Genomic DNA, 17,951 nt, shown 5'->3' on the forward strand with positions numbered 1-17,951 from the left:
AGTGAATGAATGGGTGGGTGCATGGGCTGGATGGATGGAAAAGTGGATGAACAGAAGATGGGCAGTTATATGCCTAGCTATGGCGAAGGCCAGAGGAGACAACCAGGCTCCAGAACTCAAGGGGCCCCCTTCCATGCTCATCAGAAGCCACTGCCTGTCTTATGGTCTTCAATCTCCTTGAGGATTGGTTCGGCCATGCCGGACCATGGGCTCCTTGAGGGCAGTCCTCAGCCAAACCCGTCTCTGCCAGCGCTCCCAGCCCAGCACAGTGCTGAGTGCCTGGCCAGGGCTGCTGATGGGCCGAAAGTCGGCAGTACCTCCGTGCGTCTTTTTGTTACAGCTGGACAGTGAGACAGGATCTAACCCTCAATGCAGGGTGATGTCATCTGAGTGACAGAGGCAGCAAACCCTCCCCAGATTCCTGGTCTCAGACACAGAAACTTCATCATTCTTTCTCCAGCCCCTCACAATCAAAAACAGGATTAAAAAAAAAAAAGGAAAACTTTCAAAAAAAAGCCCAAGTCAAAAAAAAGAACCTTAAAACTGGTGCTCGCAGTGGACAGCAGCAGGGCCAGTGCCTGCTGGTGGGAGGTGATTGGTGGGTGAGGCCCCAGGCCCGGGTCCTGGGGGCAGTAGGGCGTGTCCTCCATCCAGAAGCTCTTGTTTCTGGCCATGTCCATAGTGGTGCGGCCGCTCGAACTGTCTAGAAAACTGAAGAATTAATCCTGGGAAGTAATGAGCTCTCCTGGGAGGGGTTGGGCTGTGTGCTGCCTGTTGTGAAGTCATTGTCGTCATACTGATGGCCTTGGGAAATGGCATTAAGAAGTCTAAAGGGCTGAGTCAGGCAGCCAGGATGGTGGCAGTGTTTTCTTTTGTCTTATTTTAATTTCCAACCCTTTGATCTCTTGTCTAAAATAGGCTCTCAGAATTTAGCCATTATATTTCTTCCCTGGTTAATACCATTCCCTTCCTTTCTTCAATGGCATCTTTTTCTGTATATGAATTTATTAAGGAACAAAAACGAGTTAGGCATTTAGAGGACCTACTTTAGTCCCAGTAGACCCACCTGCCTGGAAGATCAGATGCCCAGGGGGGCTTCTGCAGATGAGAGGGCCCCATCTGCACAGGGGTTCGCCCATTGGCTAGAACCAGGTCTGCCGGGGAAGCTCTCCCACCTCAGTGTCTCTGGTTCTCTCCCTCTGTCTCTTGTTCTGTTTCCATGGGGCATGTGTGCTCTGATGGAGATAGCCCGCATTCAGGGTTTGGCTATTTGGGGAATTGCTGAGTCTCCTGCTTTCTGGAGTTGACCTTTTCTGCAAAGCATGTGCCGTCCTCGGGGCTTGTCAGGCATTTGGAAGGAGACCGTCTCCAGGGAGCCAGCATCCAGCCTCTGTCCTTCCTGCATTCTCTGCCCAGGGTGGAGGCCAGAGAGAGACTGTTCCTGCAGAGGAGGGGCAGACTTCTGCCTGAATCCTCAGAGAGCCTCACCTGGACCAACTACAAGTTGCTCAGGCCCAGGAGCTGAACCTGGAAGATGGCCTCGTAACAGCCACGTGGGCCTTTCACCGCGGACACCTGGGGAGGAAACCAGGTCTAGTTACCACCCAGGCAGCTCCTGCTGCATTGGAGCCAGGCTCTTCGTGACCTTGGGCAAGTCACTTCCAACTCTCTGAGCTTCCGCTTCTTCCCCTAGGAAATCAAGATGGCATTAGTCAGGGCAGGCTAACTATTAGAACAAACCACCCCAAGCTGTCGTAGCTTAATCGTGTAGCTTATTTCTTTCTCAGGCTGCGGTGTGGGGTGGGTCGGTGAGAGCAGCTCTGCTCTAGGAGCCCGACAAGAACCAAGGTTCCTTGTGCAGTGCGTCCCCGCCATCTGCGCCTCACCCTCCTCTGCATGGACAGGGAAAGAGAGATGAAGAAGGCATCCTGTTCTAACCACATGGGTCTGGAGGGGCCCGGGTCACTTGCACACACACACTGCACACATCAGCAGGAACTCATCACATGGCTCCAGCTAGAATCAAAGGGGAGCTGGAGAGTGTTGTCCAGCTGTAGTCCCCAAGAAAGTGGAGGGCACAGACCTGGCAGCGCCGGCCACCTCTGCCATAGAGATGGTGATGAAAAGTCCCTCCTCGGGATGTGCGAGAGGGTTAAATATACAATGTAGTCATTCTTCACACACGGTGCCTGGCCCCCAGTGGGCACAGAGATATCGTTATTTTTCTTGTTTCTTCTCCTGGATATTCCCTTGAGGTTTATGCAAATAGCAGACCAAGGCAAGAAATGAAATCTATGTCCCTGCCCTCTGAAGTTACTGATTTCTGTGTTTCCTCGCAGTGTAACATTTCATTAGACCTTCCAGATGGGGGAAAGAATGAGCAGATTAAAAGTCAGATAGTGCCTAGAAGCCTGCTTCATCGGTTTCTGGGATGACTGGAGCTTCAAAGCTATTCAGTATTTCCACCGCCGAAAGGCCTCCTCGGGAGCAGTTGTGTTTTAATAAATGGCTGCCTGAGTAATTTTCCTCGGAGGAATTGCGTCGTGGATGTGTATGCTCCTGGGGGAGAGCTGGCTGCTACCTCCGCCGCTCCGGGTGCTGGTGCATTATGAATAGGATACGTGGGGCTGGAGGAACCTGGCAGGCCTGCCCATCCCAGGCCAGTAATGTCATCTCCCAGATCCAGCAGGCAGACTCTCCAGGACTCTGGGTCGGGACTTGCTGGGCAGGGAAAGTGGGAGACGTTTTGTGCAACTGACCTGAACCGCCCCTTCCCCATGGCCACTGGCAAAAGCAACTGCTTTAAGGCCCAGGGGAAGAATTCATTTCTTTGACATACCCTGACTGATGCTGCCCCCATCACATAGGGGCAGTCTGATGGGTGGGGCAGGGAAGGAGGGAAAAACGGGCCTGAATCCAGGATCTTGCTATCTGTGGAGAAAGAAGATGGGCATGAGAACCAGTGATGTGGGATTGCAGCGTGCTTCATTGATTCATTATTTATGGAGCCCTAAAGAGGCCGGGTACCGTCTGAGCAGTAGATACAGCAGTGAACAGAGCTGGCAGGTGGAGACTGTGGTGCCTGAGAGCAGGGCTCAGAGACTGTGCTGCCTGGGGTTGAATCCTGCCTCTGCCACTTTCTAGCTGGGAGACTTTGGGCAAATTGCTTGACCTTTCTGTGCCTCAGTTTCCACTTTGGGCAAATTGCTTGACCTTTCTGTGCCTCAGTTTCCTCATCTGGAAGATGGAGACCGCCATCAGAATAGCTGCCTCACAGAATTGTTACGTAAATTAAATGAGTCTGTATTTATGAAGCCCTGCCCTTAGGAAACTCACACTCCAGAGAGGGGGAGACAGAGAAATCTAAGTAACTACGTTATATAGGCCAATAGAAGGAAATGAGAGTGATCTGAAAAAAAGGCAGAGAAATAATTTGCCATTTTAAAATAGGACAGGCAGAGAAGGCCTCACTGAGAAGATAACATTTGAGAAGAGACTGGAAGGCAATGAGAGCCCTGGCCGCCTGGATAGTGGGGAGGATGGGCCAGGCACAGGGAGTAGCACGTGCAAAGGTCCTGAGGTAGAAGGGGTCTGAAGTGATGGAGGCACTGCACGGAGGCCAGCATGTTAGAACACAGGGGCAGGAGGAGATGGAACAAGAGAGGAGAGTGAGCACCAGGGCCTCCTGGGTCTGATAAGGCCTATGGCTGTTTCTTAGCGTAAGACGGGAGCCGTTGCAGGGACTTGGGGGAGATGATCTGCCTTGTGTTTTAACAGGATCACTCTGGCTGCTGGGTGGAGAATACGCTGAATGAGGGTGAGGGAGGAAGGAAGGAGATGCGTTAGGAGGCTGTGGCAGAAATCCAGCTGTGAGATGACAGAGGCCCAGACCAGGGTGGCCAGCGGGGGAACACGGGAAGAATGGTTGGAGTCAGGAGGAAACACAGCTGAATGTATAAGAGGGGGCTGAATGTATAAGAAGCATGGTAAGTGAGAGATGATGAAAGGTCTGCAGGCTGAGGCAGGTGGGACTTTGAGCCTGGGCATGAGTCAGGGAAAAGATGTAGAAGGAAGAGCACTGGCTTCAGAATCAGGTCACCCCCACTTCCACCAAGTGGCCTTGAGTAAGCCACCGCATCACTGAGCCTCAGTTTCCCCTTCTGTGAAATGGAGGCAGTGCTATGACACACAGGGTTTAAGTGACTTGCAGAGTGGCAGGCATGCTGTAGGTGCTCAATAAATGCTCCTTGCTTCCCCTTTCTGCTGCCTGTTTGCAGCTGGGTAAGGAAGTCTCTGTGTCGTCGAGGTGGGGGTTTCCCAGGTCAGGAGGCCGATAACCTCAGAGCTCAGGGGTGTGGAGAGGGATGCAGGTACCACCTCATGCCAAGCAAAAGGGGGTGTTGGCATCTCTGTCTCTTATTTCATAGTGAAATTCACCAGGCATTTCCTCTAGGCAGGAGGCCCCAGCGTATGGGGTGAATAGGCTCTGGCCATGCTGCTCCTGGGGACAAGTCACTTCCTCCATAGCCAGGGAGTGGGTGCCAGCCCAGTCCTCTTCTCAGGCATGAGGAATACTGAGCTCCTTTTATTCTAGCCCCTGAAGGCCATCCTGATGGTGCCAGGCTGGCATCTGACACCAGAGTCCCCCCAGCCTCAGGTGGGGACCACAGCTTTCTCCGGACTCCCTCCCTCCTGCCTCATCCAAGCCCAGTCCTCTGCAGCCCCCTTTGTTGAGCCCAGACAGTGGGTGTCAGCCCTGCCCTGTGTGCCACTGCAGGGCCAGCCCTTTGTAAATGGACGGCCTGTGCCTACAGGCTGGGCTGGGCCGAGCCAAGAACAGATGGTATCTCCCTCCCACTTCCAGGGGCTGCTGCAGCTGACATCTGGCCTGAAGACAGCTCCCCAGAACGCTATCGGAGCCCTGACCCCGTCATCTCAACTGTCCTCAGGGTGCCCACTCCCTTGCCTGAGGCTGGGCTCTGTGCAGCCACACGTGTGACTATGGGCCAGGGATGTGACTGATGGGCGTGAGGGGGTTTCCACCCAGACGCCTGGCAGAGGTGGCCAATGCAGTGTGTTCTCAGAGCTTAGGGTGTCATCAGACACAGGATACCCTGCAGAAAGAGGGCTGGAAAAGATTGGGGCCCAGGGATGAGGCAGCAGAGTGACCTGGAATCATCAGGAAGACTTCGTGGAGGAGGCAAGAGCTGAGCAGGAGGAGGATTGAATCATTTATGTTAAGATGTGAAATAAAACTGTTCCTGTTGTTTCGGGGTCTCAGGTGAGGCCCCAGGCTGTGCATGACAGGCATCCAGTACCCCGACATTAAAAAGAGGAGCTAGACAGCCCTGGGGCCCATCTCTACTCCCATGAGAAAAGCCTCGGGACAGACTGCAGGGAGCCACAGTCCAAGAAGAGAGCTGGCCTAGGAGGGAAGCTGAGGCTTTGCTCTCCCCTCCCGGGAGGAGCGCCCCACTCAACCAGCCCCTCAACCAGTCCTGTGGCAACTGCTGCTACCCCAACACTGGAGCACTTAGAAGGACATGACCTGTGTTCCCTGGAATTTGGGGGACACCAAGGCTGTGCCTGAATCTCACCAGGAAGTGTCCAGATGCAAAAGGCTCCCAGGGTATCTGGAATGTGCAGTGGAGAGCGAGGGCTGTGTTGGGGCCAGCGGGGCCAGAGTTGGTCATCCAGGGAGAGTCGTGGGTGTGAGGCCAAAGTGGACGCTGCACAGGGAGCCAGACTCCAGCTGTCTTAGAAGACCCTGCCCAGGAGGCCAGCCTTCCGGGGTGTGAAAGAGCCGCCTGAGGGAGCGTTTCCAGCATAGCAAAGACCCTCATGGAGCTCCCGCAGAGAACCCAGCAAAGCGTCGCAAAGGAAGGAGAGCCGGCCCCGGGTGTCTGCACACAGAGGCTGCCTCTGCCCGTTTCCATCACTCTGCTCACACCTTCCCACTGCCCTCAGCCCCATCCCTGAGCACTCTGGGAGGCCAAAGAGCAGTTAGAATGAGGCAGAACCAGGGAAGGGGTTGCTGCCGTCCTCATTACCAGATTCTGAGCCTGGGTCCAGCCAGAGCTGGGACAGAAGGGAGAAGCTGCGGGCCAGATACGATGGGATTTCTGATGAAAGATTGGACCGGGCTGTGGAGAAACCAAGGATATGGTCATGTTTAGGACTGACCTAGCCATTTACTAGTGGCCCCACAGGTCACTTAAACTTTACGTTCCTTAAACCCCTTCCTGCCTCGGTTTAATTCAAGTACCTGAGGATTAAAGGAGCTGATGCTGGCACAGCCCTCGGTACAATAGCCGGCACATCGTAAGTGCTCGGGAAGAGTTAGCGTTCAGCAGGAGAGGTAGCAGGAGCTCTAGTGTCGTGGTAGCCGCAGTAGCACTTCCACCAATACAAGTTCTGCCCAGAAGTGACCGCCCCTCCCTCCTCCCCCCGGAAAAACCCCATATGCTATTTGAGTCTAACAGAGTGAGTCTAAAAAAAATAGTGGGAGGAAAAGATACTTGTTTGCTGCTTAGATCCCGCCGAGTTCAGCCTAAGAAAACGCTTACGTGGCCAGCATTTCACAGGCTCTGTAATGAGAAGACAGCAGTGCTGGATGAGGCCGGGAGCAGCTATCTCTGCAGTCTGGGGGGTCCAAGAAGGCTTCCAGGAAGAGGTGGCACAGAGTAAGGTCTCCAGGAATACAGAGGTGGTGCTACGCCACTGGGAGAAGAGAGTGGTCTGAGGCCTGTGTGCACGGCCATGTCCTTCTCACTCACGCATCCTCTCTTGAGACAGTTCAGCTCAGTCGACATCAGTGGAGTTGCTGCAGTATGCTAAGCCTACGTCGGGGCCCTGGGGACAGAGATAAGGAGCAGGCAGGCTCTGTCTTCAAGGAGCTGCCAGCCTCATGGGGTTAAAGAGAAAAATCATAGAATGCCAAAAGAATTCAGCGGTAGTGCAGGGATCAGAGGAGAAGGGATCCCAGCTTAGGGAGCCTGTGAACACACACAGGCCCACACACACGTACACACACACACAGGCACACACATGCACCCACCCTCTTCCCTCACTGTCTTTTCACCAAACCATTTCTCCTTCTGGGCACACGATAGGGTTGCACGTCCCCACCCACTTAGAGTTAGATCATGACTACGTGGCTTGCTTTAGCCAATGACACTAGGGCAGAAAGGACACATGCGTTCCAAGTGAAAACCCTGAGAGCCAGTGTGCGATGTGCCAGACTGTCTCTCCTTTTGCCACAGTGGCCAGTCTAACAGCCTGGGTCCTAGAGAGCCGATGACCTGGTGCAGGGCCCCCAGCCAACCGGCAGTGAGCGTGCAGCATGAGTGAAAAGCGTACCTAGTTGAAGCCATTGAGGTTTGGGGGCTGTCTAGCATCATAGCATCACCTCCCTATCCAGGTTGATGCAACCATCATTTTGTTTTTGTTAAGTGGCCAGAATAGAAACTGACCCTGACTGAGTCTCCTAGGAGCCACTGGGCCTTCCTCTGTTGCAGCCCCTGCCCTGGGAGTGGAAGGTCTGGATTCTAATTGATCGCTGCCCCTAGGCTCTGAGACTCGGTTACTACCATTGTGGAAGGGATCGCTGATCTCTGCCCCCACTGCCTCCCCAAGCTGCTAGGAGAGTCCAGCAAGGTAGGTAGGGGGACGTCTTCAGAGACCTGGAAGTCAGGGAACAGCCTCCGAGCACTGCATTCATCAGCTTCCCTGCCATGGGCCCTGGGGGTCGCAGTGAAGGTCACCTGTGCTCAGAGTCAGGCAAAGGACACACCGGGAGGGGAGGCCTCCAGGGGAATGTGGTGCTCCTTGCTGCCAGTATGCAAGGGGCTAGCAGTCCCAGGCTGCCCAGCAGGGGTGGAAGTGGCAGCCTGGAAGCAAAGTATCCCTGCTTGGTTAATCTAAAAATAAACAGAAAGGCAACAAAATCTATGTTTCAATTACTGCACACAAGCTGTTCAAACAGCCAGCTCTGCACTGGAGATGTGAACTTGTCAACAGAGGCTGCCTCGTTTGCATGCTTGGGTGGTGATAAAACACACAACCTCACAACAGGCTGCCCTCTGGTCTGGGCTGCTGCTTTTTTTTTTTTTTTTTTTTTTTTTTTTTAATTAAATTAAATTAAAAACAGGGACATAGAATAAAGACAATGAAAATCTGAAGCAAGTACATCACGATAGGGTAGCAACTCCCAGTCTGAAAACAATGAAGGTTCTGTGGTTGGAGACCAGCCTGGTACTGAGATCAGCAGGGGAGTGGGCAAAACAGGGCCCTGTGGCCAGGAACAGAGGACAAAAGTCTCTCCCAAGTGACCAAAAACATTCCTCCCTTGCGGGTTGCTGCTGATCCTGGAGAAGCTCCAGTGGGCAGTGTGGACCTTTAGTTCCCAAAGCCAAAGCCAAAGTCAAGGCCCCGGAGGTCCCCTCTGTGGGGGAGAGATGAGTTACAGGCCAGCCAGCAGGGGCTCTGGGGGTGGGCCAGCAGGCTGCTCGCATGGTGGGCAGTGCTAGGACTTCCATCCTCGGCCACGCTGCCTTTCGTCTCCCGTCTTATTTAGACACTGTCCTCACTAAGATGCAGTCTTCCTTCTGATGAATAGAAAGTGAATGGCGCCTCAGGGGGCTGGGCCAGCCTGGGGTTCTGGATTCACCCTGACCTTCCCGGCCTGCTTCAGCCCAGCGTAGTCCCTCCCCTGCCCCCCAGAGTGCTTTTCCCTTTTCTGGCTGTGGCCTCCTGAGCAGCCCTCCCTCCCTGGAGGCAGGAGCCATGCCCTGTTCTTATTTCCTCTCTGTATCTTGCACTGAACCGGGTATCACGGGGAAGGAGGTGGGCAGTGAATCTGACTTGATTTGATGAGAAAAGGGCAGAGCGTGTATTAACCCAAGGGCATGCCTGGGGAAGTGCTTGGGAGGGAAGGGGAGGCACAAAGGCCTGACTCGCGGAGTGGAGCCCCAGAACAGGAAGTGGGCTGGTGTGGTTTCCCAGGGAGGGATCTGGACAAGCAGGAGCCACCCCCCGCCAGGTACCACCAGCGATGGAGACCAGAAAGGTGGGGTCTGGTCTTCACTGGTGCTTAACGCTGGTGAAGGTTCGTTCCACAAATCCTGCACGCTGAGGTGGCTGTCGGTTTTGCATTCACTCTGGACAGGGATTTTAATGTCCCCAGCCCTCAGAGCAATTCTGCAGCCATCAACCCAGACACTAGTCACTTGGTGAAATAAAAGAGCGGTCGAGTCTCTCTCAAGAAAGATAACATCCTGTCACAGGCAGTATGATCTGCCCGCCATGTGACGGCCGTTCCCTAATGTTTCCAAATAGACTTTTGAATAGACTCTTGTCTAGAGGAAAGCAAATTGCAAAAGCATTTTTGGCAGCCAAATAGAGAGAAGGCATCAGTCTTTCTTCTTTGCAACTCTTGCCACTGGGTCCGGCTCCAGGCACCGAGTAGGGTTCATTCATCAGCGTGGGCCACTGATGAACACCGTTTCCTGTGAACAGGGAGCTCGTTGAATTAGTCAATTCTGCAAGATCTAGAATAATCAGGCATGCGTGAGAGGCGGCCCTGGGAGGCAGGAGGCCTGCTTGGAGAAGGGAAGTAACAGCAAAATCCAGCTCACGAGACTGCGATCGTGTGTTTGCAGGACTACAGGGAAACAGGGCTTGAGTTTTCCGTGTTTGCATCCTCCATGGAGTCACGAGAACGATAAGTTAGAAGGAGCAACGATGGTTATTCGCAGTGATAACTCTGGTTAATCCTCCTCTAAGTAATCAAACAGTAGCCACCATAGCTCCCTCATCGATCCTGATGTTTACGAGTTCCTAATTTATACACGCCTCCCCTCTTCCCTCAGTTTATGCTGATGTTATGTTGCCAACTGTCATTTCCAATATCTTTTTTATTTTTCATTATCACCATTTTAATGATTTACACCAGGAGCAGTAGCACAAAAGCCTAGTCAATTAGTCCCATGAGAAAAGTCTCTGAATCATGTGTGCTTTTTTGAAAAAAAAAAAAAGCTACATCAAAACCCACAGCCAGATTTTCTCAAGGCAAAGGTGCACACAGGAAGGGAGGGGAACGGGAGGCTTGTTCTTTTAATATTGTTCATCTAAAACGGGCACTAGGACTGCCTTTCCAAGACAGGGAGATTGCTTTTTGTGCAAGAAATTGTGCCCAGAAATGGAATCATTGGCACTTTTCCTGAAACTTAACCACCAGAAAAGCATTTTGAACATTTGTCTTTTTAGATCATGTATTAAGCCCTGTAATTATGGAATATGGCTTTTTCCAAATATATATCTGTCCCCCAGGGCCGTCTAGGGAGTCAGAACACCTGGGTCCGAGGGCCGAATCCAGGCCTGCTAATTCACCAGATCTTAGGCTGGTGAGTCTGAAACTTTAACCTGCACACGAGTGAATCCAATCCAGTCCCCACCCCTCATCTTGTTAAAAATGCAGATTCTGATCAGGAGTCCTGGGGCAAGGCCTAAGACTGCACGTTCCTGGCCAGTCTCCAGGCGATGCTACGGCCACTGGCCTGTGGACCACACTTTGAGTAGGGAGGAGGTAGGCCACTATGCCCCGCCCAGGCTTCACCTCTTCCTTTTCCTGGGTTATCAAATGCAAAGGTCAGTGCTGGCCTGCTTACACGGCAGGGCATTGTGAAGCAAATGATGCCGTGGTTCTAAAAGAACCTTGTGTGGGTAGGGCACTTCCCAGAAGACCTCCCCTCTGAGCAAAGGCTGAAGCAGACAGCATGCATGGCACGGTTCATCACGGGGCCTGGGTTGTGACAGGGCTCTCCAAATCCCGTTTGGCTTTGTGTAACTGCAACCTTGCACCTTTAGACCAGCGCCTCCCATTTCAGGGCTGTAACTACAACAGGAACAAGGCAGGGGCCAAGCGCAGAAGGCACTTCTGGCCGTGCTGGTTGTGCTCGTGGCACTGATCATGATGATGCTTTGATGGTTTAGGGGAGGGATACATTAACTATCTGCAGCTTTTTGTACATCACACCTCAATAAAACAGTTTTAAAAAAGAAGAAGCCTTATGAAGGGTGAGGACTTGCCGCTGCTGTCTCGGCCACTGTGGGGTGTTTAGGGCGAGGGTCCTCCCCACTCTCCCTGAACCAGTGGCACCCACAGGTCAGCTGCATGCTTCCCTCAAAGCTTTGTACTGGCTGAGACCTGGGGAATGTGTGCAGGTTCCAGCGACATTGGAGAAAGCAGGCTCCCTGTCTTCTTTAAACAATAAAGACAGCTCCCCAAAGCCTTTGGTTACAGAGATTGATGCCACCTGTGGTCCCCGGAGTGGAAGCAGAGGTCAGAGGTCATGGCTCTGGTTTCTTTCTTGAGATGGAGTCTCGCTCTGTTGCCCAGGGTGGAGTACAATGGCGTGATCGTGGCTCACTGCAACCTCCACCTCTCCGGTACAAGCGATTCTCCTGCCTCAGCCTCTGGATTCCAGGAGCCTGCCAGCATACCCAGCTAATTTTTGTATTTTTAGTAGAGACGGGGTTTCATCACATTGCCCAGGCTGGTCTTGAATTCCTGACCTCAAGTGAGCCACCCACCTCGGCCTCCAAAGTGCTGGGATTACAGGTATGAGCCACCACTCCCAGCCACAGCTCTGGTTTCTAATGGGACTTGTTGAATCCCTGCCTCCCCTCTTTCCCCAGCCTAGAGAGCCTGGTAGAGGCTGCTAATTTGGGTTCAGACCCTGGACTCTGCCGTAGGTGTTGCTGGAAACTTCTGGCTGCCAAGCAACAGGACCAGGCTAGGCAGACTTCACACTGGCCCTGGCTGAGTGAGGCCTGATGGCGAGGTGGCTGGTAAGGACTAGGGGCCAGCAATGGGAGTGGAAATGTGACAATGAAAACCTTTCAGTTCCCCTGGGGCCTTGATATTTTAAGGAAACGAACTAAAAATAAATCCACTCCTTAGGTTACTCATCCTGCAGTGGAACAGGAGAAGGCTGGCATCAGCCTGGGGTACTCCAGAGTTTCTGGGTTTCTGCTGCCTCTGAGGATTGAAATGTGCGGCTTGGGTCCAGGCTGGCACTACACGTGGCCCCCACAACCCACACCTTTCATGTCCACTTGAAGATGCCGAACACCCCACTCTCCCTGAGGAATCCGTCACCCTCAGAGGCCGTGTGCGGGGCCAGGGCGAGGGCTAGATGGTGAGGCATAGCTTAAGGGCTCATCCCTTTCAGGGCAATATAAATGCAGGTGGACCCCGATGGGGGCCCCTAGGCAGTTCCCTTCCCTCAGCCTAGTTCCAGCCCTGACATGTGTTCCGTGCTGGGAGGGGCACTTTGGTCTGGCAAACGTTCCCTGAGCCCCCTGCCCTGGGTCCCTGTGCTCAGGGCTTAGGGAACATTTGCCCTGAGTCCCCCACCCCAGGTCCCTGTGCTTGGTGTCCCACCACGCTTGGGCAGCTCCAGGGAAGAGGTGGCGCTGTCTTTAGGGACAGGATCAGAACCCATACAGGGAGTGGAACATGCCAGTCCATCCCTGGGGTCCTAGGCCTGGTGATTCTGGCTTCTGTGGGCTTCGAAAAGAGAAGGTTCATCAGAGAAAGCATCCAGCAAGGGAGACCAGCGTGGGGCTTACCCCCAGCCTCATCCAGAACCAAGACTTCTGAGCTAGTGGGGGCTCGTGGGGATGGGGGTCCTGGGGGCTGGACCAGCCCCAGGAAGCAGGGAGGCCTTTCCAAGGGGCATCCCCACCTCCTGCTAACATCCACGTCAAGCTGCCTCTCCAGAAGCACCCAGAGAGTTCCTTTGTGTTGCCTTTGCCAAGATGGTGTTCTGGCTGCTGTTAAGTATTTTGCTCCAGAAGAAAGGCTAAAAGATGCAGAGAGGGAAACTAAAATAATAAAGACAAGCACAGACCGTTCCAATCGACTTGGCAGCATGTCTCCCCAAAATGAGGCAATCATACATTTTCCGACTGGGGCCGGCCAGGCCGAGGCTCATTCCTCAGCCAGCCACCTCGGCTTCCCTATCTGGAGGCAGCAAGGGCTCCCTGCCTTCCTGTGGATTAATCATGCCTTCGGGGCCCTCACAGCCGGCCGCCCACTCCTTCGGCGTATCTTAATGATAGGAACGAGGAAAGGGTCATTAGCCACCTGTGATCCTGTGTACAGCGTGTACACACGGTGCATGTTAATCTGTGTTGGCTGCCACCAGAATCCAGAACGCAGTGTGTCACCGGACACACACGGCCTCCATCCCGCCCGTGAGCTCAGGTGCACAAAGCATGGTACCCTCCAGGCCCCGGGCTGAGGGCTCCTGGACACTGCTCCCTGTGTTCCAGTCCCGCATGGACCATACAAACACACAGAGGCTCACAGCTTCATGAATTATTCATGATGAGGGGTTTCAGGCAGGTCTGTGTGGCAAGGCTAATCCCATCTCCAGCAAGTGTCCAGGAGTCCGACCCCCACCACCAGCTGGCGAGCCATTAGAGACTCAGTCGGGGCCTGGGGCACCAGGATTTCCTTCCTGCAATATCCTCAGGCCGCCGGTACCCAGAAGCCTTTTGCAAGCCTGGGCCTGGGCCCTGAAGGCTCTTGAGCCGCAGGGAGAAGCTCTTCCATCAATGCAGGCCCTGGAGCTAGTAACACAAGGTCCCCCGTTGTATTTGTGGAGGATGGCCTTCCCCCACCTTCAACCCGTGTCTCCCAGTGTCCCTGAGTGAGACCACCCACAGGGTCCTGGCTGACCCAACACAAAGGGCCTCGGGAGCTGTGCATGTGTGCAGACACCAGGCCACACTCTCTGCTTTGTATTTGACCGTGTCTTTTTCCTCATCCCAGAAACCTTCCCGGTTCCAGTTGGGACATGAGGATTCTAGGGACAGGCAGCGGGAGATTTGGGAGGGAGCTAAAAGTCAGGGGCTGAGGCTACTTTGGCATCTTGGTTTTGATCCTAGTTAAGACCTGTCTCCTGCAAGGGGGAGGAGCTCCTGGGGGCCAGGTGACCCTCCCTCATTCCGGCATGTCCTTGGTGCTCTGGCACCCGGTGATGCTGACCACACTGCAGATCCAGCCCCATCTGCCAGTGGGAAAGGAAGCGGCCAGTTTCCATTCATTCCCAAGGAATGGGCAGCCTGAGGGGAGGTTTGTGTGTGGATGTGTGAGGTCAGGGCTCTGTCAGGGGAAGGACATGTGAGCTGGTGAGCCCGAAGGGAGGCCCACACCTCCTCCCTCAGAAGTGGGGAGCTGGCAGGAATGCACGCTTCGCCATCTCCCAGCAATAAGCGATGGGAGGGCAAGAGCTTTCTCTCATGCCAGGGACGCTGTCAGGCACACCACACCCCAACGCTGGCCTCCGCCGCAATGCTGAGGGATGATCCGAATTGTGAGGCAGTTGCACCTGATTTTCCCCCAAGCTGATGGATGTGGCATTGCTGCATTGGGGGATGCTGGAGGGCCTTGTCCAGAAGTTTGTGGGTGCACCCGTGTGCACTGAGACGCCAGCATGTGGCTCCGAAGGGGGCCTGGTTTGCAGCAGGATCAATGACCAGACATTCCGAGAAACGCTTCTGCCCATCAGGAGCTCCTGGTGACATGTTCCCCCATTCTTCACATTGCTCCCGTTCTGTGAGGAGGTCTTCTGCTCCACTTCGCTGCTCCCTGGAGGTGGGGAGGTGGATCAAAGAGTAGGGAACGGGGAGCCTGCCAGCCTGAGCCCACTTCCTGAGCTGTGTGTGCAGGGCCCAGGCTCCAGCCTCTCTGAATCTGGGCCCACAGCTGAGAAGCTGAAGCCTGATGTCTGTCCCAGGCTGCTATGAAGATAACCCCCTGGGGATCAGGGAGGCTCGGGCCTGGTGTTGACTGACAGGCACTGTGCACAGGGAAGGTTTCAGGAGGCCAGGCATGGTGCCTCATGCCTGTAATCCCAGCACTTTGAGAGGCCAAGGCAGGCAGATCACTTGAGGCCAGGAGTTTGAGACCAACCTGGCCAAAATGACAAAACCCTATTTCTTAAAAGAAAAAAACCAAAAAACAAAAATTAGCCGGTTGTGGTGGCAGGTACCTATAATCTCAGCTACGCAGGAAGCTGAGGCAGAATTGCTTGAACCTGTGAGATGGAGGTTGCAGTGAGCTGAGATCAAACCACTGCACTCCAGCCTGGGTGACAGAGCGAGACTCCACCTCAAAAATAAAAAACAGAGAAACTTCTGGGTTTTGCCCTCCCCTCGGGAAGGGCCGGCCCTCCTCCCCTGCCCTCTCCTAGCCCAGCATCGGCTTTGCCACCTGCAAGATCCCAAAGGCCAGAGCCAGGTTGGCACATACAATACCTGTGAGGCCTTCACATTTCGCCCAGGACTTGCACTGCACTGCCTCCACCTGGCACCTAGGCAGGGCCCACCTCCACCTGCGAATACAAAATCTGCTAGCCTTTAGAGCGTTTTCTTCATGTGTGCACGTAATTTAAACAGGTGCTAGCAAAGCACTAACCCCACCCAGGTTCAAGTCCTAGTGTCTTGGTAAATGGTCCCCTCCACACAAAGGGATGGCTTCTGCTCAGCTTGCTCTCCCCACCCCGCCTCCCCTTGGCAAAGGGCCCTGTGCCAGGCTCTGCCAGTTCACAGGCAGCCTGCCAGGAAAGGGGGCTCACCTTGACAAGGAAACTTTGGGATGTGTTTTATCGGTAATTGCTTGACCAGTCTTGTCTAAGGCACCTCGTCCATTCCAAGCCTCCTTCCGCCAAACTGGCACTTCCTGATGCCTCTTTCAGCACCACTCTGGACACACACCTTGTGACACACTGGCTTGGTGCCCAGCAGGAAATACTCAAGTTGCTACCTCTGGTGCCGGCACTCTGCCATCTCATTCAGGGTAAACTGTGCAACACCCTTCTCTCCTGACGCTTGAAAGGGTAAGTGGCATTGAGGAATGAAGTCTCACTGAAAGCCTGGCATGCAAATGCTTGACCTTTGTTTTGAGTACATGTAATGAGGCTGAAACCAGATTTCGGGCTCCAGGTCTTGAGTCTCCATCTCCTGCCTGGCATTTTAAGGAGACGAGGAGCTGAGCATCAGGGCGGGGGCTGGAGTGGTGGGAGGTGCGGGGTGCTGGGGCCTGGGCTTTGCTTTCATGCACCAGAACTGTAAGGGACAAGCATGGCATGGCCCAGGAGGTGGACTCCAAGGCAGAGAGTGAAGAGGTTTTACTGGGGCCTAGGAGACCCCTTTGACCTGATCCCAAGCACATCTAAGCATGTCTCAGGGGGCAGGGTTGCTGGCCGCCCTCAGTACCTACCCTCCTCACCTCTATCCTCCCCAGCTGGAAAGAGATGGCTTCTTTGATGATATGTGAGGTTATGTTGTTTTGTAGGAAGGCAGGGGCTGATTGATCACATCAGTCAGGCCAGGCTAGGCTGCGCTTGGGTAACACATAGACTGCCAGTCTCAGTGCCTGATCGCAACAAAGACTCACATCTCCACTGTGCAGCCTCCAGGGTGCATAGGGAGATGCTCTTCCATCAGATAGTGGCACCATCTGGAACAGGGGTCCCCAAACTATGGCCCGTGGGCTGCATGCAGCCCCCTGAGGCCATTTATCCAGCCCCCGCCGCACTTCAGGAAGGGGCACCTCTTTCATTGGTGGTCAGTGAGAGGAGCACAGTATGTGGTGGTGCCACAAAGCATGGCATCGCTCACATACAGTACTACTTCCGGTGATGCAGGACGCACGCGTCACGGCTCCGGAAGCGCGTCATATGATGCACATCCGGTCTGCGGCTGCAGCGCCCCACATCACCGGAAGCAGTGTGAAATAACAGCAGAAATAGGAAGAAAGGCAAAGCACTATAACCATTACTACACAGTACAGTGGCCCCCATGCTCCCCCAAATGTACAACAACATAATGGCCCCTATAACCTCCCTTTGCCCAAGTCTCCCCCCACATTACTATACACCGTGTTTCCCCTATTATAAGATCCTGTCTTATATTAATTTTACCCCCAAAAGACGGGGGCTGTCTTAATTTTAGGAAGTGTCTTATAATAGGGGAAACATGCAGCAGTGGGCTTCCCACAGAAGAGGCCCACCGCTGCTGCAGATGTCCAGGACGCTGTATACACAGTGTCACAGGCTGATCACCGCCATCCCTGAATACAGCACTGGAGGCAGTACTGGGCCTGTGACACTGTATACCGCTGTCTGGGATAGTGGAGGCAGCAGCGCTGGCTGTGAAGGGGGTCACACCTTGCATAGTCCGGCCCTCCAACGGTCTGAGGGACAGTGAACTGGCCCCCTGTGTAAAAAGTTTGGGGACCCCTGTCTGGAACATGTGGCCTCCAAGGTTGCCGCGACAGGCGAAAGGAACTGAGGGTCACCGACGTTTGTAGAGGGCCAGGTCTGGAAGCAGTCTCTATCACCTCCCTACCCATTCTACCGGCCAAACTCCAGACACAGCCCAACTTAACTGCAGTGGAGCTGGGAGAGTTCCTCCTTGTGCTCAGATAGAGGTCACACTGTGGTGAACGCATAACATCCTCTCTGCCACATTTAGGATCCAACCCTAAGGGGGCAGTGCCCCTGAGGCACTGATAACCAGCAAGAGCCCCTTGTTGGCAGGTGACCCTTGGGGGAGGTATCTATACTGTGAGCCCCAGCTGACCTCGACATGCAGATATTCTCCGTTCAGGGCTGTCCTTGGAGGTTCAAGGTCTGATTTACTAGGACTGTAGGATATTTTCTGTGTGTGTGTGTGTGTGCGTGTGTGTGTGTGTGTGTGTGTGTGTGTGTAAGAGAGAGAGAGAGAGAGAGAGAGAGAGAGAGAGTGTGTGTGTGTGTGTGTGTGTGTGCATTTTGTTTGTTCTTTGGTCTCACTCTGTCACCCAGGCTGGAGTGCAGTGCTCGATCTCTGCTTACTGCAACCTCCACCACCTCTCGGGTTCAAGCGATTCTCATGCC

At 54.0% G+C, this 17,951-nt stretch overlaps 1 protein-coding gene across 4 annotated transcripts in view; it reads left to right on the forward strand.

Annotated features, from left to right (window-relative positions):
• KLHL29 (kelch like family member 29) overlaps positions 1-17,951 on the forward strand; it is a 332,691-nt gene that overhangs the window by 157,620 nt on the left and 157,120 nt on the right. The window lies entirely within an intron of this gene.

This window comes from Saimiri boliviensis, chromosome 1, assembly GCF_048565385.1.
Source record: "Saimiri boliviensis isolate mSaiBol1 chromosome 1, mSaiBol1.pri, whole genome shotgun sequence".
Lineage (NCBI taxonomy): Eukaryota > Metazoa > Chordata > Mammalia > Primates > Cebidae > Saimiri > Saimiri boliviensis.